Source organism: Nannobrachium achirus (genome assembly GCF_963921795.1).
Source record: "Nannobrachium achirus genome assembly, chromosome: 10".
Lineage (NCBI taxonomy): Eukaryota > Metazoa > Chordata > Actinopteri > Myctophiformes > Myctophidae > Nannobrachium > Nannobrachium achirus.
In genome coordinates, this window is record NC_137819.1 from 7,117,788 (window position 1) to 7,141,036 (window position 23,249).

Sequence of the window (23,249 nt, forward strand, 5' to 3'; positions counted from 1 at the left end):
GTCCAGTTCCAAAGACATTATGTTCAAAATACAACAGCATAATGGTAAATAACTGCTTTTCAATGACAGTGGTAGTGGTATAATCATGTTATTGATGTCATTTGGTTTAACAAGTTACAGATGAGCAGGTTCACATAAAGTCATTGACCATAAAATACATATTGCCATTTCTTAGTTTTTCTCACATACCCCCTGCAGTACCCCCGCGTACCCCTAGGTGTACACCCACGTACCCACATTTGAGAACCACTGTCTGCACTAGACTATAGTGAATTAAACAGAACAGACGATATGTATTTAAACTAAACAGGAGTGTCTCCGGTTTGAGGAAATCAGGAGAGAAAGACAAACACAAGTGTGTGCTGCAACGTAACACCACCCATGCTCTATGTGTTTGTGTGAGACGTAAGTTATCACGCACACATGCACACACACACGCACACACACACACGCACGCATGCACGCACGCACGCACACGCACACGCACACGCACACACGCGCACACACACACGAAAAAACAATCGCGATGTATTGCCATATCAATTATATCGCGCCTACTATCTATCTAATCTAATCTATCTATCTGATTGGTTCAGAAAAATAGATCCCTCCCCAAACATGTTCTCATTGGATCTGCACGATTCACACAAATGACCAATTAAAGGCATATTCAGGTTTAATGAAAATGTGGCTCCTCTCCAGCAGAGGGCGCGGGAGAGGAGTTTTTTGCCTCATCACAAGAACGCGCTTTGCCCAGCAGTTTCCTGTAATGGCGCCCAGATGTAAACAAACTGAAACAAACAAACTAACATCTTTACTCTACACAGCATGGATCGATTAAGCTCTACACATTCCAATCGGTAAGTGAAATAAAAAGTCATCTTTATTTACAAATGCAAACATATTTAGACATGTAACAATTACATTTAACTAACGCTACCGTATCGCTTGGCATGCGGCCGTGTTATAGTCCTCTTACTGGCCTTACAGCTTTGGAAATGTATATTTTTTATTACACCATTATAATGTTCTCATTTTGATCACAAGACACAATTACTGAGTATCGGTAGGCCTACTTCTCCAGCTTTAGAATATGTATGATACTGATTTATACGAGACAGGCACTGGCATTTTATTAGTTCAGTAGTTTACAATCAGCATAATGATTAGCAGACTCAAAACTTGTATTTGGACCATCATAACTAACCCGAACACTACGGTCCTTTTGATTTACAGACCTGTTTGATCATTCAGGGCTAGCGCTCTGCCTCTCTGGTAAATAATACTGTCTGGTAAATTATGTCTGGGGCAAAACTATATTTTGACACAGTATGTCCACACAAGCCAACATGACGACGACCCTGTATCTGGATTAATAATTTTGGAGCTGCTAAATGATCTATGCTGCGGGTCTAACGATAAATGAATAACACTGCAGTATTCAATAGACTGAGGCATTTATTATGACTGCTAATCTAATCATTCTTTACCCTTTTTTTCATACAGGTACGTTGTTTCATCATCGCTGTTACTGTTGATCTGGATTGATCTTCGCTCGTGAAGACCACAACAAGAAAGCATACATAATGCTAACTAAAAGGCTTTTATTTTCTGAGCAGTCGTTACCATCACTAATGATCTGCATGAAAGACTGACATGATCTAAACATGATTAATAAAATGATGCTTTGATATACATAAACTGTAATGTCTCGATTTCATTTTGATCTAGTCAATGGTAAATGTTTTTTGTATGTGGTAAGTTATTTGAATGTGTTCTGACCTCTGAAAGCTTACAATGATGGGAAGTTGTAAACATTGTGAAAACGCTATATTGTATTGTTTCATACACTAAAGCATTTTGGTATGAAACCCCATTTAAATGCAATATCATATCGTTTAGCTGCATAACATTTCTGGCATTTGTAATAAAAAAAAAAAGTTTCAGGTTGACAAAACTTGTTTATTTAGGAAACGGTTTGCAGGTGAAAATGGGAAGTGGAGTGGAGTCTAGCATCTTCCAGACTGTAGAATAGCCTACCCTATTTGTGTGTATAGATTGCCTCATTATATATACATATATATTTTTCAAATGTTCAACGTTTATTGGTGTCATAATTGTAGTGTGATCGGATGTACAGCTGCTCTTCTTCAGACATCAAATTCTTCAGCCTGTATAGAAATAAAGGAGATGATGCTTAGATTAGATTGGTGAGACTAAAATAGACACAAAAGTAAATTTTACAATTTGTCATAAAACAGTACAGTACAATACATTGATCTAATGGCCTAGTGCAGTGTTTCTCAAAGCAGATTTCAAGGTCTCCCTTTATATCTGACAGTGTACAAATGGAACCAAATGAACCCTTCAGGGTCCAGAGTTACAGACTTGTATGCATTGACATGCAAACCCCCCCAATTCGCACCTCGCTAAGGCTTTAGTATCACAATGGGATGTTTGAACAAAGAAACAAGCATTGCACAGTACCTATGCATATCAATAGACCTCCTGTAAGTAGCTAGGTGTTGAGCGACCCCCTCCAAACATCACTATGCACCAATAACGTTCAGATCTTTCTGGAATAGCAAGCGTGGGTCTAACAAATGCAGCGTTGATATCATAGAGGTATAAAATATAGGATGACTTGATAATATGGGCTATGTTGTGAATGTACCTTACGATGCTAAAAGTAGTTCTGTAGATGCGTTTTACGTCAGCCGTATGTTGTGACTCACGTTGTGTTTATTCATGGCTGAAGCTATGGGCTGAAGTAACTTACAAGTAAAGTCTATTTGTCCTTTGTGTGGACATTGAAATCATTTACAAGTTATAGACAAGACATATGTCTCATTTAATGGCCCCTGTTTATTAGATCAATGTATTGTTTTTAGGGCGGATTCACCCACAATGTGGCTAACTTTAAAACGAAACTTTTTACAAGAAATATAGCCCCAAACCCTTCAAAGATCCCAATGACAAACCCACCTAACAAACGTTTACTTAGGAAATAGATTGCTGCACTCTGACAATTATAAAATATTTCTTATTTACCTCCTTTCTTTGTTCAGCATCTCTCAGCCTGTTGTCCACATTCAGCTTCCTGAAACTCTTCCCTTTGTAAAAAGTTAAACTGTCTAAGACACTAATCGATAAAAAACAAACGCGAAATAAAGTAAACATACAAGCAGAGACTTGAAATAGAAAGAGTAAATTAAAAAATAGCAAGTTAAAGCAGTTAAAACTGCCGCGGAATGTAATGTAGTGGCTCCAGTGCCATTGTTTACAGAATGGAGGAACTGTGCACCCGCGCTTCACTAAGGGTGGACGCGCAGAGGAACAGACTAGAACGCGCACTGAGGCCATACTCTATCCTGATTGGTGGAGATCTTTGTGGCGAACGGGAAAATTTCGAGCGAGCTATGCTCGTAACAGGGGACAGGGTGGAAGTCCGTATATGGTCAGCGCACATTATAGTCAGGTGCATTAGTGGAAAATGTACACATTTTATTTTTATTTGAATGAAAGCGAAGTCCTGAATATACCTTTAAGGACTGTCTCCCTCTCAGTGTGTCACTAAAGAGGTGTACTTTGGTTGGTCCTTTTGAGGATTTCAGCTATCAGGAAGAAACCAAAAATAAACAGGGACATATTTGCATAATTATAATCACACCTGGGGGTCTATTAGAGTAATGTTAACTCCATAGACACATACAAAACATATTATAACCACACCTGGGGGTCTGTTAGAGTAATGTTAACTCCATAGACACATACAAAACATATTATAGCCACACCTCTATTCTCTCTATTAGAGTAATGTTAGCTTTTTCTCTGCCATTTTAAACATAGCCTGAACTCAGCAACTGCCAAATTGTCCTTACCTTTTAACGTGGGCACGTGCACGCAAAGCGCACGATCTGTGCATGTAACATGTACCAGCGTTGCAGACCGGACCACAGCTTTCGAAAAAAACAATCCCATTGGAAAAAGAAATATCCGTTGTCAGGCTGTATCTGCCGCTTTTTACAGAGAAACCCGTGTAAAACGTTCCTGCGAGTCCACGTCGCGCACATAGCAGACGATATGTGCGCAGATCATATGCCAGGCGGGTAAAAGAATCAAACAGCTTCCAAATAAAAAAATCGGTGTGAAAAAAGACTATGTTATGGCCGTGCAGCTCCTTCCTTTGTTTACAATACAAACCTATGGGAGCGGAGCTATGACGTGGCCTCAGACCAGATACGGAAACCTAGATCCGGTCAAAACAGGAAATACGGCCGGATACAGTTAGGAGGCAGGCCTAAAGAGTCCGAATCGGCTATAAAGAGCAATCATACTTTTAATTGATTCATAATGATTAAAGCTAATTACATTTCCGGGATCTACGGGCATGTCAGCGCGGTACAGAGGGAAATCTCCGGTTTCGACGGGGATAGCAGGAAATGGGTTTTCCTCCATAGACACATACAAAACATATTATAACCACACCTGGGGGTCTGTTAAGAGTAATGTTAACTCCATAGACACATACAAAACATATTATAACCACACCTGGGGGTCTGTTAAGAGTAATGTTAACTCCATAGACACATACAAAACATATTATAACCACACCTGGGGTTCTATTAAAGTAATGTTAACTCCATAGACACATACAAAACATATTATAACCACATCTGGGGGTCTGTTAAGAGTAATGTTAACTCCATAGACACATACAAAACAGAAAAAAGCACAGAACTATGGCACCCATCTTTAAATATATAGGCAACAACAATAACAATGAAAACAATGCTAAAGTAGTTATTTAGTAGAAAATAAATACAAATGAAAATGTTGTACCGCTCTGTTATTACTGCTGATGATAAAATGCCTCTTCTACAATAACTGTCTGTTTTTTACCACATGATGCTGCACTGAGATGCCACCCTGTGGCCACATCGGGTAACTGCACTTCAGTTACCACAACAATAATCAGTCAATGATGAAAGTCATGCAAACACCAACACACTGACTGAACTGAGACGGTTGGTTCTGGAGAATGAATAAATGGAAACACATGGACCTGTAAGGGTCCATTTAGAACCCACTGGAGGAACCCTGGGGGTCCCTGGACCCCAGTTTGAGAAGGACCGCACTGAGCTCATTTCAAAGGTAGAGTTGAGCTACTTTAAGTAGCTCAACTTTTTTTTTCTCACTCAACAGTAATTAATCCAACATACAGAGTCACGGCCTAAACAAACAGTTTGGGAACCCTTGTCCTATCCTTTACTGACTCCAGCAGTGTTCAGTTCCCCCGCCCTAAAAACACACCTGCTGAACTCTGGAAATGGAATATAAAATACCACCAATTAAAACATGTCGCCATGTAATGTAAATGAATGATCAAAGCATCAACATGTGTTTCATATAATGTAAATGAACGATCAAAGCATCAACATGTGTTTCATATAATGTAAATGAACGATCAAAGCATCAACATGTGTTTCAGGTTTTCTTACCAAGGTTCTGACTCCACAGGGGTCCTAAGCAAGGGGCCCTCTGATTGGTGGGGTCCTAAGCAAGGGGCCCTCTGATTGGTGGGGTCCTAAGCAAGACATTGTGCTTTGGGGCCCTCTGATTGGTGGTGTGCAGACGTGGGTTGTTTGAAGGTAGAATTAGAGGAATATTAACATTAGGATTAGACTGTTGTGATGTCCAGTGGCGTAGGGTAGTCATGACAGTCACAGGGGTGTAGTGCTAAGTATATATACTGTACTTATAAGAGTTGGCATCTAAACAAAACAGCTTCTCTGCGTCGCGTTAGATTTTAACCACTTTAACCATTATTTGATGCTTTCACTATTGAAAAATAGCAGATCTACAAGCTCACAGCGCGGCACCGAGTGCCGCGCTGCGAGCTTGTAGATCTGCTATTTCTTAAAAATCGTGAAAATGTGTGCAAGTCTTTGAATATCTTTGACCCGATCTTTGTCCCGACTTCTAAATCCTTCCTCTAAATCAGTGGTTCTCAAATCTTTTCTCGTCAAGGACCACCAAAATTACAGGCATTTGGACCGCAGACCCCCATCTCAAAAGATGTTGTTCCAGGTACCCCCCAGAAGCAAATATTTGAGTTACAAATGTTCGCTTTAAAAAAAGATATATTCAAAGAAAAAATGAAAAATTCTAAAATAGCAGATCTACAAGCTCGCTATTTTTCAGTACCTAAAGCATTCCATTATTCTAGGCATAAATGGCTTAAGCAAAATGCAAATCCTACTGACTAATACTGCATCACTGCATGTAAGCCAAACCTAATGTTATCTTGACTCCATCTTCAGAGTAAATAGACATACAGAACAGAAGGAGATGTAAACTAAACATTATTTATTGAATATAATGTATGAAATGTAATCTTAAAATAAGTGAATATTAACACAAATATTAAATACAATAAGAAAAATACAAGCACCTTATGGCTCTGTAATAGACCGTTTGTCAGCCTTCTGATTGGTCCCTGAGACTCCCTGACTGGCCAACCAGAAAAAAACATTCACTTTTTGCTATCGGGGGTGGAGTTTGTGCAGTGGAGAATGTTGCTTCAGCCTTTCAAAAACTGTCCGCAGTGCGCGACACGGAGATCGGCCGGTACGGTGATAGCGACGGCAAGCGTCAAGCGATCTCGCTCATCATAACGAATAAGCTTCAACAAACTAGTTCACATGTACCTTATCAATGGTCTAAGAGTCACGATTGGGTACATATAATTTAAATGGGCAGAATTACGAAAAGCCAGCCTATTATGTGAGGAGAAACATTCTCTCTGTCCTCTTCCTAGTACCCAAGATGCAATGCGCTTCTCTTTCTATCTCTGATCCAGAGGATTAAACTAATTAAAACATTTATTTTTCGGGGGAAAACTACTGTTTTGCTATGTAATTACTGTACCTTTTTCTTCCCTTTTTATTAATATCACGTAGATGTGTTTTTTGTGGTACTTTATATAGCTGTAATGAGGCTATGAAGGGAAAAAAAATCGCATCCACTACCACTATAAAAGAATCTGCAAAGAGGATTCTGTCCCACTGGGATTAAACAAATTAAAACATATATTTTCGGGTAAATCCCCTGTTTTGCAATGTAACTACTGTACCTTTGTCTTCCCTTTTTATTAATATCACCTAGGTGTTTTTCCTTTGGTACTTTATATAGCTGTAATGAGGCTATGAAGGGAAAAAAAAACCCATCCACTTCCACTATAAAAAACAATCTGCCCAGGGTTAATGTCCCATCATAGTAACAGGGCAGAATGGGGCGGGATTTGCAAAAGGGTTTATTGGTCTAGTGACAACAAGGTAAACATAAGCCTATAGGCTACAATATGCTTGCATAAAAAATTTAAATAGTAGATCTACGAGCTTGTAGATCTACTATTTGCCCATAAAATGGGCTAAAGAGTGCTTTGTTTTATAATATCATAATAAATATCTGCAAAGTAACTAGTAACTATAACTAGTGGAGTAAAAGTAGCCTACACTATTTGGATCCGAGGTGTAAAGTAGCAGTAAAACAAATAACTCACAATTGTACTAAAGTACAGTACTTTTAAGTAAATGTACTTAGTTACTTTATACCACTGCACACACCTCACACGTCAAGAACCCACAGCACCAACAACAAACAAACCCAACCAAAACCAACCAACAGCAGAAACAAATCACAGACAACGGTCACAGAGAAAGAGACACTGAAGACTACAGCCACAGACAGCGAGTGATGAGAGATTACAAAACAGCAGCAGTAGAAGTGTCCAGCCGTGACACGCAGCTTAGCCTTACATTAAAGGAGACATCCAGACCAAAACACATATAGGGTTAAATACCCCTTCATACCTGCTTTAGTCGATTTTTTTCATAGTTGCCCCTGTTGCTAGATTTCGGCTGCCCCTGTTGCTAGATTTCGTGGGCTCTCTCATAACTAACACAGTGGATTGTCCTTAGGCTAGTACGGTTATTTCTTTAGCTTCAAAGTTAGTATTTGTTGATTGGATTGTGTTTACACAACATCCTGAGACCAACCAAACCGCTGTTTTGACCTCACAGGCACCCTTACTTGTCAAACAGCTTCTGCTCTGCACCAGAGCAGGAAGAGGAGAGGCTAGAAAGGGAGGGGAGGGAGGGGTCTGTTTGACAAGTAAGGGTGCCTGTGAGGTCAAAACAGCGGTTTTGTTGGTCTCAGGATGTTGTGTAAACACAATCAAATCAAAAAATACTAACTTTGAAGCTAAAGAAAGGGAGGGGAGGGAGGGGTCTGTTTGACAAGTAAGGGTGCCTGTGAGGTCAAAACAGCGGTTTTGTTGGTCTCAGGATGTTGTGTAAACACAATCAAATCAAAAAATACTAACTTTGAAGCTAAAGAAATAACCCCACTCGCCTAAGGACAATCCACTGTGTTAGTTATGAGAGAGCCCGCGAAATCTAGCAACAGGGGCAGCCGAAATCTAGCAACAGGGGCAGCTATGAAAAAAATCGACTAAAGCAGGTATGAAGGGGTATGATAAAAGGCAGATTTAACCCTATATGTGTTTTGGTCTGGATGTCTCCTTTAAGGCTGGACTCACACATATGCGTGAAACATCTTCTCCGTATCGTCTGAGAATGGCCACTGGGGGCGCCGTACTAATGCATTGTCAATGGAAGGTTGTTTGGTTTTTTGTCGTTGCCGTGTCTCTAGCTCAACCACAGCCTGTCTTTTGGCCAAGAGACACGGCAACGACAAAACACCAACAACCTTCCATTGACAATGCATTAGGACGGCGCCCCCAGTGGCCATTCTCAGACGATACAGAGAAGATGTTTCACGCATATGTCTGTGGTGCGCCTAAGACATCTCCTAGAGAGACTTCTGCATTGTCGTAAAGGTAACAAATGCAGAAGTCTCACTAGGAGATGTCTTAATGTGTAAGGCTAACACACAACTCAAAGCCCGGCCATCCCTTGCATATTGCAGCTAAAGCAGCACGCACCAACGTGGCTCCATCGCACAACACAACACAAGTTACAATTGACAGTGCAAGTTGAATGTTTATTTACCTGATTGCTGTTGCCGTGGTCTCATGGCTTCTGGCCAAACAGGAGGCCTCAAACATGGCTGCCCCTCATATGCACTACCCTTAAAGGGCCAGTGCTACACATGCATGGGCTGGCAATGGTTGCTGTTGCAACTCTACATTCAACATGTGAAAAATGATCTACAGTTGCAATTTGCATCTTTTTACTTTTACACACACACACACACACACACACACACACACACACACACACACACACACACACACACACACACACACACACACATAAAATGGTTTCAATTTAGTATGAATAAAGAATCATATTTAAAGGGATATTCCACTTTCAAAAAAACTTTTGGTCATTTTATCGTCTGATCAGGCTTTTATGAACACCATAAACAGATTTTAATTTGCTTCATTCAATATTTTGATATTTTATTTAAATGTTACCAGGCCCTCCAGGCCCATGGCCTCTCCACATACACACCCATTGTAACTTCAAACTCCATTTTAACCATGCTAGATTCATAAAAAAAAAAAAAAAAAAAAAAAAAAAAGATTCATAATACCCTCCTAATACGTGAGCAGGCAGACTTTTTTTTTTCATTTATTTTTAATAATTAATTGTTGTATTACATTTGTTCTATTTTCCCAAAGAATTATTAAAAATAAATGAAAAACGTTATCGAATGTATTAGGAGGGTAGTATGAGTCAACAGAAAAAAATAATGTGTGTTTTTGATGAATCTAGCATGGTTAAAATGGAGTTTAAAGTTACAATGGGTGTGTATGTGGTGCGGCTCTGGATCAATTAAGCCTCATGATAACATTTACATCAAATATCTAAATATTGAATGAAACATATATAAATCTGTTCAGGGTGTTCATAAAAGCCTGATTAGATGATAAAATGACCAAAAGTTTTTTTGGAAAGTGAAGTATCCCTTTAATGTATTAAGAGCTCCTTAACCCTTTCCAAGCCACGGGGAGCCCCTTAATATTAAAACCGGAATATACCGGACATCTGAGCAAGGAGTCTCAGCCGCGCTGTCTTTTTCCGGACTAGGCCATTAAAAATGAAATAAATGTTTTTTATCCGAAAATCGGCGATCGTCTAACCTTCCCTAATCACCGCTCGTCCATCGATAGCTCATGGCTGCTCTGACATGAAGCAGAGGTGACGTCATTGCCTTTCCTTCTTCATGCTTCCTTGACACCGTCTGTTTACTGTCTGGAGGATAACATTAGCATAGCTGGAGTGCTAAGGGCTAAGCCAGCCAAAATGGTCACATCGACTGTTCAGTCATTCTTGGATTATATGCATGGATTATTATGCGCACGGATCGCGCACGCGAAACGCACGGGGAGATCGATGCTCGGCCAAAACTACCACTCTATCCCAACGGAGATCCAGATAATCACGGTGAGCTAATGAAAAAAGAAAAAACAACGGTGCGGTCCAAGAAGGAGTGGTGGCGGGCTCATGTTTATAAACGGCTAATCTACCAACAACCATTCTATTTTGGCTGGCAAACTGTTAATGTATGTTGGCATCACTGACAGTCTGTTTCTATGTCTACATTGTGGTATTGATATTTTTACTTAAAGTAAATAATGTGAGTTTTCTACTTTTTCCACCACTGGTTGTGAGTTTCAGGAGAGATTTGTTCGGAGCTCTGATTGCAAAAAGCCTGGATCTCATTTTGTTTTGAGCCCAACAAAGTGTTTGGAGCTCCTTGTTTAAGGCCTGTATCTCCAAAAATATATGAACACTAAATATTAAGTGCTTATCAATGGATGTAATAATAATAATCCAAATCTACAAAGTAACTAAAGTTTTCATATAAATGTAGTGGAGTAAAAGTACAATATTTGGGTCTGAGATGTTGTGGAGTAGAAGTAAAAGTAGGCCGGTTGGAAGTTGGAAATACTCAAGTAAAGTACAAATACCTAATAATTATCCTTAAGCACAGTACTTAAGTAAATGTACTTAGTTACTTAAACGTATTAGTAAACCAATACAATACATACAAGACCAAAACAGAGCCACAGACAGCCAGTGCATCCACGAATTTAAATCTAGTGTAAAAATAAAACTATTTAAAAATCTAAAAACAACAACATGACATCCATGATCAGACATCATATGAAGTACTTCTGCTAACGGACACTAGAGGGCGTCTAAACAGCAGTTTTCACTCAATTACAAGTGTGTCATTTCACAAGTTTTCAAAAAATGTATGGATATCTTTTGAAAATAGCAGATCTACAAGTGGTGTGAGCTTGTAGATCTGCTATTTTCAAATATCCAAAGTATATACGGTGTTGGAAGTGAAGAAGTTTTCAAAAAACAAACGAAAAAACAAATCCAACCTAGTTATTATACATGACCAATGAGCTGTGGCCATGTTGTCATGACAACACTATGAATATTAATACACAGGAACAACGACAGACTGTCAACAATCAATTTATTAAACAATTATTACTTCCACACATGATCATACAATAACATGTGAACAATGAGAACAGCATCACATTAATATTCAATGAAAGCACAATAATAGAATGAGTGAGGAAACAATGATCTGATAATGAATCAATGAATAAACAATGATTGATTTGAGTTCATTAACAACACATTCAGTAGATGTTTGAATCCAGAGTGATTGACAACATTCTGACAAAATATATTTACAATTTCATCAACAAATAAAAACTAGACTAAAATGTCAGGGAGGGACTGGTGGAGAAGAGATCCAGTAGAACTAAAAGACAAGTCATTTTATGTTTGGTTGAGCTCGGGTGTAGCTCTCTCTGAAAATAGCCGATCTACAAGTTAACAACAACGCTACACAGACATGCTGTGAGCTTGTAGATCAGATATTTTCTGGCACAGAGCTCAGTATAAATCAGGCATTACAACACCATCACGGCCCTCCAAGAATACATTTTAGTCGACTAAATAAAGTGTAGATTTAGTCAACTAAAATGTTATGACATTTAGTCAACTAAAAAAATAAAAATAAAAAAAAATAACACCCGTGTGAAGTGGAGCTGTGTGTGTGTGTGTGTGTGTGTGTGTGTGTGTGTGTGTGTGTGTGTGTGTGTGTGTGTGTGTGTGTGTGTGTGTGTGTGTGTAGATCATGTGTACCGATTTTTGTGACATTTGAAGAAAATATGTAGGAAAAGGAGCAAAAAGTGTGTTTTGGAGAAAATTCAAGATGGCGGAAAATCTATCCTGGCGCAAATGGGCGTGGCCTATATGGGGAGATGCGTCTTGACCCAAGGAATCCAGGGAAAAAAGAATTTAAATTTTCCGATCTACGGTTCAAGAGTTACGGGGCAAAACGTAAAGTGGGCCGTTATAGCGCCACCATGAGGCCGAGTGATGTAATTATTTTTCGATTCATTCTTAAAATCATTATGAATCTCCTCTCCGAGGTTTGAAACTGTAGCTCCTATGGTTTACGAGAGAAAAATACTTGAAAGTGATTTCTTGCATTGTCCCATTATAAGTCAATGGGGACAATTAAGCGTCGTTTTTTGCCGATTACGTCGGCATGGTAAGGCGGATCGGAACGAAAGGTAATAGAACACCATTCCCGGCCGAGCCGCACATTTTGATGTATATATTGCGCAAGTGGCGTAAATGGTGCGGCACTAGTTATGCGCCGAAGTCAGGCTACACACACACACACACACAGACACACACACACACACACACACACACACACACACACACAGACCCACACAGCCACGTATAGGGAGCTGCACACAGCTCCAAAAACAGAATGACTAAAATATTACCATAATCTGCTGTGAAAATGAACACTGCTCACAATGTGTTGCTTTACGACCTAGATCCTAGCTATTAGATAGCTTGTAGATCTGCTATTTTCACCCAAGAGATCTGGTGTAGAGGTGGGGAAAAGCAGGGGACCAATTACAGAACCCTGGGGAACCCCAGTCAATAAAGTACATGGGGTTCAAGTGGTTCAGTATAAAGGTTTATATACAAGAAACAATATTGATACTGTGACAATTACATGATCAAATATACACTTTATCTCTGTTGTGTGAAAAGATCAAAAATAGAATATAGATAAAATATGAGTTTGTATCTACATAAGAGACACAAGTATGACACTGATATTTACATCGTCATCATTGATGTACAGTATTTATGATACATATTTATAAATGTGTGGAGGTTTGTGCACTTCTATCTGATCTAATCTAAGATCCAAAGCTCCCTGTGGTGATGACTCATTTTATACCATAGTTTGACATTAATAATCATTTGACCAGGGACCCCCATTTGAACATATTTGTACCAGGGACCCCCATCTGAACGTTTCACTTTTTTTGTGACTAAATGCGTCCTTGACAAGAAAAAGTTGATTTAGAAGAATTGGGTCAAAAATATTCAAAGACCTGCACAAATGTTCACGATTTAAAAAAAAATAGCAGATCTTCAAGCTCACAGCGCAGCACTTGGTGCCGTGCTGTGAGCTTGTAGATGGGGGTCCGTGGCCAAATGCGGGTCATTTTGGGGGTCCTTGAAATGAAAAAAGTTTGAGAAGCACTGATTTGGAAGATGTTTATAAAATGGGGTGAAAATATTCACACCGTTTCAGGATTTAAAAAAAAGAGCTGATCTACAAGCTCGCAGTGTACCGTGAGCTTGTACGTCTGCTGTTTTGACCCCTGTGGGTGAAGCGGACGGATGGGGGTCCTCGCACCCTAGTCTGGCACCCATTGACCAAATGACACACTATGAGCTTGTAGATCTGCTATTTTTGAATAGCCAATAGAGAACAATATGGTTAAAGTGCATAATGTGGCGTGAACTAGTTTACTGGGGACCCCCTGGTAAGCTTCCAAGGACCCCTGTGGGGTCCCTGGACGGGTGGAGTTTGCCGCCCACTAGTCTGGCACCCAGTGACCAAATGATGCGCTATGAGCTTGTAGATCTGCTATTTTTAGAATACCCATTAGAGAACAATGCTCAAGGTATAAAATGTGTCACAAATCAGTTTACTGGGGACCCCCTGGTGCACAGTCTTTTACCCCTGGGGGTCCGCGGACGTGGGGGGGATCCCTGCCAACTACTCTGGCACCAAATGACGGACTATGAGCTTCTAGATCTGTATTTTTGAATAGCCAATAGAGAGCAATATGGTTAAAGTTCATAAAATGTGGCGCAAACTAGTTGACTGGGGACCCCCTGGTAAGCCCCCAAGGACCCCTGTGGGGTCTCCGGACGGGTGGAAGTCGCCGCCCACTAGTCTGGCACCCAATGACCAAATGATGCGCTGTGAGCTTGTAGATCTGCTATTTTTTTTAAAGCATGAACTTTTTTGCAAACCTTTGAATGGTGTATTTTTCAAAGCCAACTTTGTTTCCAGGGGTCCCTGGAACAACATATTTTGACATGGGGGTCCTTGGCCAAATCCATGTAATTTTGGGGGTCCTTGACAAGAAAAGGTTTGAGGACTACTGATTTAGAAGAATCGGGTCAAAAATATTCTAATACCTGCACAAATGTTTACGATTAAAAAAAATAGCAGATCTACAAGCTCACAGCACGGCACTCAGTGCCGAGCTGTGAGCTTGTAGATCTGCTATTTTAGGTAAAATGTTTGTGTTTCTTTCATATAATTTGTAACATTTTCAACAACACAAATCTTGTCTTATGGGGGTCCGGGGTCAAAGGTCAAACACATGGGGGTGTTGTCATGACAACGTCAGAGAAACACTGAATCTACAGGAGCTGTAATGTGTGATGTCACTGTGATGCTGATTACATCATCATGATGATGTCCCCGTGATGTCACCGTGAGTCACTCATGCCCAAATATTGAGTCCATGAGTCACTAGGACAACCTGCACTCACTCAATCTTGTTGAGTAACCATGGCGACCTGATGTCACCCTCACATAGAGACTGCTCACACAGACACACTGAGGAGGGGGAGCCCCATAACCAGAACCCAGTATAGAGAGGTTCAGTGAATGTGTTGTGGAAGGTGCACAGGTGTGTCAGTGAGTCAGAGGACACTGTGTAGAAGGACAGAGTCCCAGTAGGACAGTCCACAAACACTGCTACTCTGTTGGAGCCCCTAGAGGGCCTGACAGGAATCTGCTTATTATTGTGTGTGACTCTGTAACGGTTACCATTATGACCTTCACAGTCCAGTCTCCAGGACATGTTATTGTGTCCAAGCCAACAGTCACCACCACTTCCTTTCCTGCTGATTCCTCTATAAGTCACTGCTATCCCAACCCCTCCACTGCACTCTACCTCCCAGTAAGAGCGTCCAGTCAGACCCTCTGTACACAGAACCTGTTCCCATTCATCAAACCTGTCACGATGTTCAGGATATGATTGATCCTCTCCCCGTGTCACCTTCCTGTTGTTCTCAGACAGAGAGAGTTCTCTGTGTGCTGTGTTTTTGTCCAGAATGAGACGCTGGAAATCTGATGAGAAAACACACACACACACACACACACACACACACACACACACACACACACACACACACACACACACACACACACACACACACACACACACACACACACACAGACACACACTTAAAATAAAACATGGAAGCACTTTAACCGTTATTTTATGCTTTAAGTATTGAAAAATAGCAGATCTACAAGCTCACAGCGCGGCACCGAGTGCCGCGCGGTGAGCTTGTAGATCGGGGTCCTTGGCCAAGCGCGTGTCATTTTGTGGGTCCTTGACATGAAACAGTTTGAGAAGCACTGATTTGGAAGACATTTATAGTATGGGATGAAAATATTGCTGTGAGCTTGTATGTCTGCTATTTTGACCCCTGTGGGTGAAGCGGACGGATGGGGGTCCTCGCACCCTAGTCTGTCACCCAGTGACCAAATGATACACTATGAGTTTGTAGATCTGCTATTTTTAGAATAGCCAATAGAGAACAATGCTCAAAGTATAACATGTTGCACAAACTAGTTTACTGGGGACCCCCTGGTGCACAGTCTGTGACCCCTGGGGGTCCGCGGACACAGGAGGGATCCCCGCCAACTACTCTTGCACCAAATGACCAAATGACGCCCTATGAGCTTGTAGATCTGCTATTTTAGCATAGCCAATAGAAAGCAGTATGGTTAAAGTGCATAAAATGTGGTGTGATCTAGTTTACTGGGGACCCCCTGGTAAGCCCCCAAGGACCCCTGTGGGGTCCCCGGACAGGTGGATGTCGCCGCCCATTACTCTGGCACTCAGTGACCAAATCTCGCACTTTGAGCTTTTAGATCTGATATTTTTAGAATAGCCAATAGATATGCTCAAAGTATACAACGTGGCACAAACTAGTTTCAGTCCATGACCCCTGGCGGTCCGTGGACGCAGGGGGGATCCCCGCAAAGTACTCTTGCACCAAATGACCAAATGACGCCCTATGAGCTTGTAGATCTGTATTTTTGTATAGCCATTAGAAAGCAGTATGGTTAAAGTGCATAATGTGGCGTGAACTAGTTTACTGGGGACCCCCTAGTTCACAGTCCGTGACCCCTGGGGGTCCGCAGACACAGGAGGGATCCCCGCCAACTACTCTTGCACCAAATGACCAAATGACGCCCTATGAGCTTGTAGATCTGTATTTTTGAATAGCTACAGTGGGGTACAACATTTAGCGTCGCCAAGTCTAAAATGACACCAGTAGACACCTCGCGCCACCTAGAGGTACCTCTGTCAAACACGCCTCCAAATTCTTAGCCGCGCCCCCTAGAAATGTGATATTTTATTTCAACGTGTAGTGTGGCTGTTCAGCCACGGGGTGGCGATTCTTCAATATGAGTCGACTATTCGAGTCTATTACTTGTTGGTTACTTGTTATCTCTACCTGCATTGTGAGCTTGTAAATAGTTTCTTTTCGAGTTATTTTTGCACTCAAATTGTAATTATTTGTTTAACCCATTTAGGCCTAGGATTATTGACTGCTTTAACTATTGAAAAATAGCAAATATACAAGCTCACATGTAGATCTGCTATTTTTTTTAAATCATGATTTTTTTTGCAAGTCTTTGAATATATCTACTTAAAAGCGAACATTTGTAACTCAAATATTTGCTTCTGGGGGGTCCCTGGAACAACATATTTTGAGATGGGGGGTCCGTGGCCAAATACCTGTAATTTTGGGGGTCCTTCACATGAAAAGGTTTGAGAACAGCATGATTTCGATTTTAGAGGAAGGATTTAGAAGTCGGGTCAAAGATCGGGTCAAAGATATTCAAAGACTTGCACTCATTTTCACAATTTTTCAAAAAATAGCAGATCTACAAGCTCACAACACCTCACACTGCAAAGTGTTGTGAGCTTGCAGATTGGCTATTTTCGGCAAATACTTTAGGTGTGGAGGGGAAAAAAGAGCATACTAAGCAGTAAGCACAGAGGTTGAGGTACAAAAGGTTGTGGGGGTCCCTGCTTCATCTCTCTCTCAACTAAGGGGTCCTTGATCTGAAAACGTTGAAGACCCCTGTATTAGTGTATTTTTCTTATTGAACTTTTTTTCCCCACATGATTCCACAGTAGCTTAAGGTGTCTCCGGAGACTACCCTTCCCCCTCTTCACACCTCATACAGACTGGTTCTCTCTTTGCATTGACTCATTTGCTTCAGAACACAACATGCTGTCTATCTGTGTCAAACAACACTGTTAAATGTCTATTTCACTTTAAAAGGCTCATGTCTCACCACAGATATCATGTTTGCTTTTAGTCTCTGAGCACATACACTTTTCTTTATAAACTTTAAGAGAACTTTCAGGTCAACCGTAGCCTATACTCCTATTTTGGTTCAGTTTTGTGAGCTTGTAGATCAGCTGTTTTCACCAGTTTGTTTCCTGGGAAAATGTCTAATTTCCAGAGACTCTGTGGGTTCATTTAGGGGGTGGTCATTTGTACACAGTCAGAGTTAAGGGGAGAGAGACCTTGAAATTTGGAAGTTTTGAGAAGCACTACTGTAGAACATAGTTAATAAAAACTTAATATACATTTTTTGTATAGCCTCCTCTTATCACTTGATTAAAGAAAACATTATTTGATAACGTTTCATTGTGCTCCTAAAATTATTTATATTCTACCAGATGTTTCATGTGCCACTTGTGAAAATACAAAGCGTCAAGACTTGCTTGTAGTCACACCAGTAAATGCAAATACTTGGTAAAACCGGTTTCACTTATGCGCGGGGGAGGGATTGAATCACTGCAGTAAATAGATTTGCCCTCATACCCAGTGGTGGAAAACGTAAAAGTATCAATACTGTAATGTAGCAATACTCTGTTAAAGTACATAATTCAAAATGTACTTGAGCAAAAGTATGAAAGTATTGGCTTCAAAATATACTTAAAGTACCAAAAGTAAAAGTACAAATTGTTTGAAAAAAGCAGAGCTACAAGTTCAAAATGTGTCCCAACGCAACGCATTGTGAGCTTGTAGATCGGCAATTTCGAAATAGCCTAGGCTTAAAATGTGGAAATAGTGGATTAATGTATGTTTCACAATATAACCATATCTGCAAAGTAACTAGTAACTAATTAAAGTAAAACTACAATTGGCTCACAGATGTAGAGCAGTGGTCAGAATTTACTCTTTTTACTAGTCAAAGTATAAAAGTGTTGCTATCTCTAGGGCCGGTAGGGGGTCATTCGCTTCCTAAGCCAGGGGTTTTCAACAGAGGGTCCAGGACTCCTATGGGGGTACATGTTTAGCACAGTGGTTCCCAAACCTTTTTGGTTGAAACCCAAAAGAACAATTAGATGTTTTCCCTGGACCCAAACTAGTGAAAACAGGAGATCTACAACTTGACAATGAGAAAGCAGGGACCCCTTAGCTGAGAGAGATGAAGCAGGGACCCCTTAGCTGAGAGAGAGATGTAGCAGGGACCCCTTAGCTGAGAGAGAGAGAAAGCAAGGACCCCTAGCTGAGAGAGAGATGAAGCAGGGACCCCTTAGCTGAGAGAGAGATGAAGCAGGGCAATGCATCCATCGATAGAGAGACTGAATGTATATGCTACCACATCCAGGTGAGGTGTCAGATGAATAGCATAAATAACAAAAGGATAATATAAGGGGAATGTCTTGTTTGCATTTATTTAAAGAGAGGAGAAGATGGCTATCTGACTGTGAATACATACAGAATGTATCTGTTGTTTCCAGTTCTGTCAACTTTAGAATGCACAAACAAAGCAACAGAGAGATAAATCTACTTGCTCAACTCCATGCTCACTAAACGTCAATCTCCGTAAAAGAAGATATTGGACTAACCGATTGTTTTCAATTCACGCAAGCACAATTGCCGGCCCACGGCTCGTAGTGAATCATACATTAATACATTATTTCCACATTTTATAATACCACATCCTATCTACAAGCTCACAATGTATTTTGATGCCAATACTTTCATACTTTTTGAATTATGTACTTTAACAGAGTATTTCTACATTACAGTATTGATACTTTTATCCCTGCACAGGGTTAGGTGTGTTCTCTGTGAAAAACCCACTCACCACAAAAAATGTGATTACTTTTTCCACCACTGGGTATGAGGCCAAATCAGTGAACCAATTCTCCCCCGCACATAAGTGAAACCTGTTTTACCAAGTATTTGCATTTACTGGTGTGACTACAGCAGGTTTTGATGCTTAGTATTTCCCCAAGTGGCACGTGAAAAATATAGTAATACTGGTACATGGGCTAAATAATCTTAGGAACTCAATGAAAGGTTATCAAATGTTTTCTTTAATAATGTGATATGAGGTCAATGAGGAGGCTATACTAAAATGTACTACTAAGTCCTATTTGCACTGCATTTTTATGAACTATGTCAGTGTTTCTCAAACTTTCAAATTTCCAGGTCTCCCCTTAACTCTGACTGACTCTGATTAGATGATTTCCCATGCAGGACACAAACTGGTGAAAACAGCTGATCTACAAGCTCACAAAACTGAGCCAAAATAGGAGTATAAAGATAACTTTATAAGTAAAGTTATCCCTTAAAGTTTATAAAGAAACTGTATGTGCTCAAAGACTAAATGCAACCATGGTATCTGGGGTGAGACAAGAGCCTTTTTAAGTAAAATAGCCATTTAACAGTGCAGTTGTTTGACACTGTTGACAGACAGCACGCCATGTTTTGAAGCAAATAGGTCAATGCAAAGAGAGACCCGGTCTGTATGAGGTGTGAAGAGGGGGAAGGGGAGTCTACCACCTTTCACAAAGTGAAAAACAACAACACTGACAAAAAACTAATTAGGAAAGATATCACTTCAGTAAATTGGTAAGGAATTTATTACCAGGGTTTTATTAAAATTCCCTGACTATTAGCAAAACAATTGAAAGCTTTCTTTTATTATTATATTTGATATTATCTTGATAAGTTCCTCCCACGCTGAGAAAGGCTTACACCGAAAAGCTATGCAAAAAGTAATGGCACACAATTCAATTTCAATTCAAAGGTGATTTATTGGCTTATTGACATGAGAAAACATATTTTTACATTGCCAAGCAAGAGTTAAAATATAATAAAATCTTAGTTTCTTCATGAAATTATTGGTAATGATTTGAATTTGTGTAGAACAAAAATTACCCAGTGTTTATTTTTAAATGGACCCTTACAAATACAAATGAGACATTTAATTAACATTTAATGAAAAAGTCCTATGCCAAAATGTATTTTTACACCATTTAAAGTATAATTACTCTCTAGTATCTAGTCTCTTCTGTAGTTCATTTCAATCCCCAGCAAAATAGTTAAACTAATTGCTCTGCTATGCCATCTAGTGTCACTTAACTGTATTGCAGAAGATAAGCTGAAAGGACGGCCTCCTATTTTTAGACACACCCATCTCCAGAGAGACCGGTGGGTGGCCAGAGGTACCTACTGCCACCTGTGGCGACGAAAATTTCTGTACTGTACTGTAACAAAGATCAATATGGTTAAAATGCATAAAATGTGGCGTGAACTAGTTTACTGGGGCCCCCCTTGGTAAGCCCCCAAGGACCCCAGTGGGGTCCCCGGACGGGTGCATGTCGCCGTCCACTACTCTGGCACCCAGTGATCATGAGCTTGTAGATCTGCTATTTTTGCAAAAGCATGAACATTTGTGTAAACCTTTGAATGGTATATATTTCAAAGCCAACTTTGCTTCCGGGGGTCCCTGGAACAACACATTTTGAGATGGGGGTCCGCGGCCAAAGCCATGTGATTTTGGGGGTCCGTGACATGAAAAAGTTCGAGAACCACTGATTTAGAAGAACAGTTTAGAATGGAATCGGGTCAAAAATATTCAAATACCTGCACAAATGTTCACAAATTTTCTAAAACAGCAGATCTACAAGCTTGCAGCGTGGCACAACGAGCTTGTTTATCTGCTATTTTTTCACACACATGCACGCACACACTCTCACATGTATTAGTAACCTTTCTTCTAGTGTTGATTTCGTTGACTAAATGTTTATCGACTCGTTTTTTTTCACTGACGAAAACTAAATAAAAACTAAGCTCTGACTAAAACTAAAACTAAATATATTGACAATTTAGTCAACAAATAAAAACTAGACTAAAATGTTAGGGAGGGACTAGTGGAGAAGAGATGCAGTAGTAAAATGTTAAGGAGGGACTAGTGGAGAAGAGATGCAGTAGTAAAATGTTAGGAGGGACTAGTGGAGAAGAGATGCAGTAGTAAAATGTTAGGGAGAGACTAGTGGAGAAGAGATGCAGTAGTAAAATGTTAGGAGGGACTAGTGGAGAAGAGATGCAGTAGTAAAATGTTAGGGAGAGACTAGTGGAGAAGAGATGCAGTAGTAAAATGTTAGGGAGGGACTAGTGGAGAAGAGATGCAGTAGAAATAAAAGAAATGTCTCTGAAAATAGCAGATCTTAGGGTCAAGGGTCAAATAAATGTACCCCCATTGGTTCTCACACAAATGCATTTGAGTCTCCATCCAGAATCAATGGGGTACATTTATTATAATACATGTTTTGTCTTAGGAATGCAACAAATACAAAAAATATTATTGAACTCAAGTCTCCATGGTGTGACTAATCAATAGAGAAAAAGTCATTTTGGGGGTTAAAAATAGTGAAAAAAATAACTGATCTACAAGCTCACAAGCAGGTCTGTGCCTGACGACAACACAGTAAGATCTACAAGCTCACAAGCAGGTCTGTGCCTGATGACAACACAGTAAGATCTACAAGCTCACAACCAGGTCTGTGTCTGATGACAACACAGTAAGATGTGTTAAAGCCTCCAGGTTGAGAAGTGACATTAATTCTGCGAGAAAATATGTTTACATGAAGTTTATTTGAAATGACATCAATGTGGAAAATACACTGGGCATAGGCGGCAGGAGAGACAAGCGTTTGGAGAGGAAAAACAACTTTATTTAGCATAATTTGACCAATTTATACGGGGAAATCTCGCTTTTGCGAATGCCCATCATTTCGACCGGAGGGTTAGCGACTCACTCCACGGAGGTTAAGGTTAGGGCGAGGGTTAGAGTCGGGTGTCGAAAAGATAAGATGTTGTAACAGCGACTGATAAGTTAGAATTTCACTCTAAATCCTAAACTATAACTAATAAGAATATGATTCCAGAACGGTGATGTGTAGATGTCCAAGTGTTTATTTTAGAAGGCAGTAACAAACAGCATAGCAAAAGGCCTGTATAGAGAGTCGCAGCATAGAGAGCCCATGAGCAGAGCCCTGTCCCCTCCACGGTGCGACAGGCAGGTTTCTGTCCTTAACTTCAAGAATACATTGGCTTTACATACGAATAAAACAAATCACATGGCCTAGACAGACAGCTGTTATCTGACAAGCAATGACAGGAAATAGGAAATCACACAGGAAGAAGTCTACAGTACATTTAAGACATCAAAAGGACTGATTGGTCTGAGCTCTTCCAATATACACTGTAGCTGCGACCTCACGACACCTGTAGGCTGCCAGACCCACAGCTGGCCGAGAGAGAATATGCATTGAAGCAGTGACTCACAGAGGGTGATGCTGTGACGTAATAAGGCATTATAGAGACTTTGACATTAAACAAAATGCTACATGTTTAAACCAAAATATCCTAGCTATCAGTCCCTCATTTTTTAAATATGTTGCATTTTGTTATTTCAATTTGCAGGCATAATCAGCAGCACGCAAT

The 23,249-nt window shown here is 40.2% G+C and overlaps 2 protein-coding genes across 2 annotated transcripts in view; both read right to left on the reverse strand.

The window, feature by feature from the left end:
• Positions 1-23,249, reverse strand: part of LOC308292373 (protein NLRC3-like) — a gene marked incomplete at its 3' end in the record, with an annotated part of 202,764 nt that overhangs the window by 160,681 nt on the left and 18,834 nt on the right. The window lies entirely within an intron of this gene.
• LOC308292270 (protein NLRC3-like) overlaps positions 1-23,249 on the reverse strand; it is a gene marked incomplete at both ends in the record, with an annotated part of 36,290 nt that overhangs the window by 2,778 nt on the left and 10,263 nt on the right. The window lies entirely within an intron of this gene.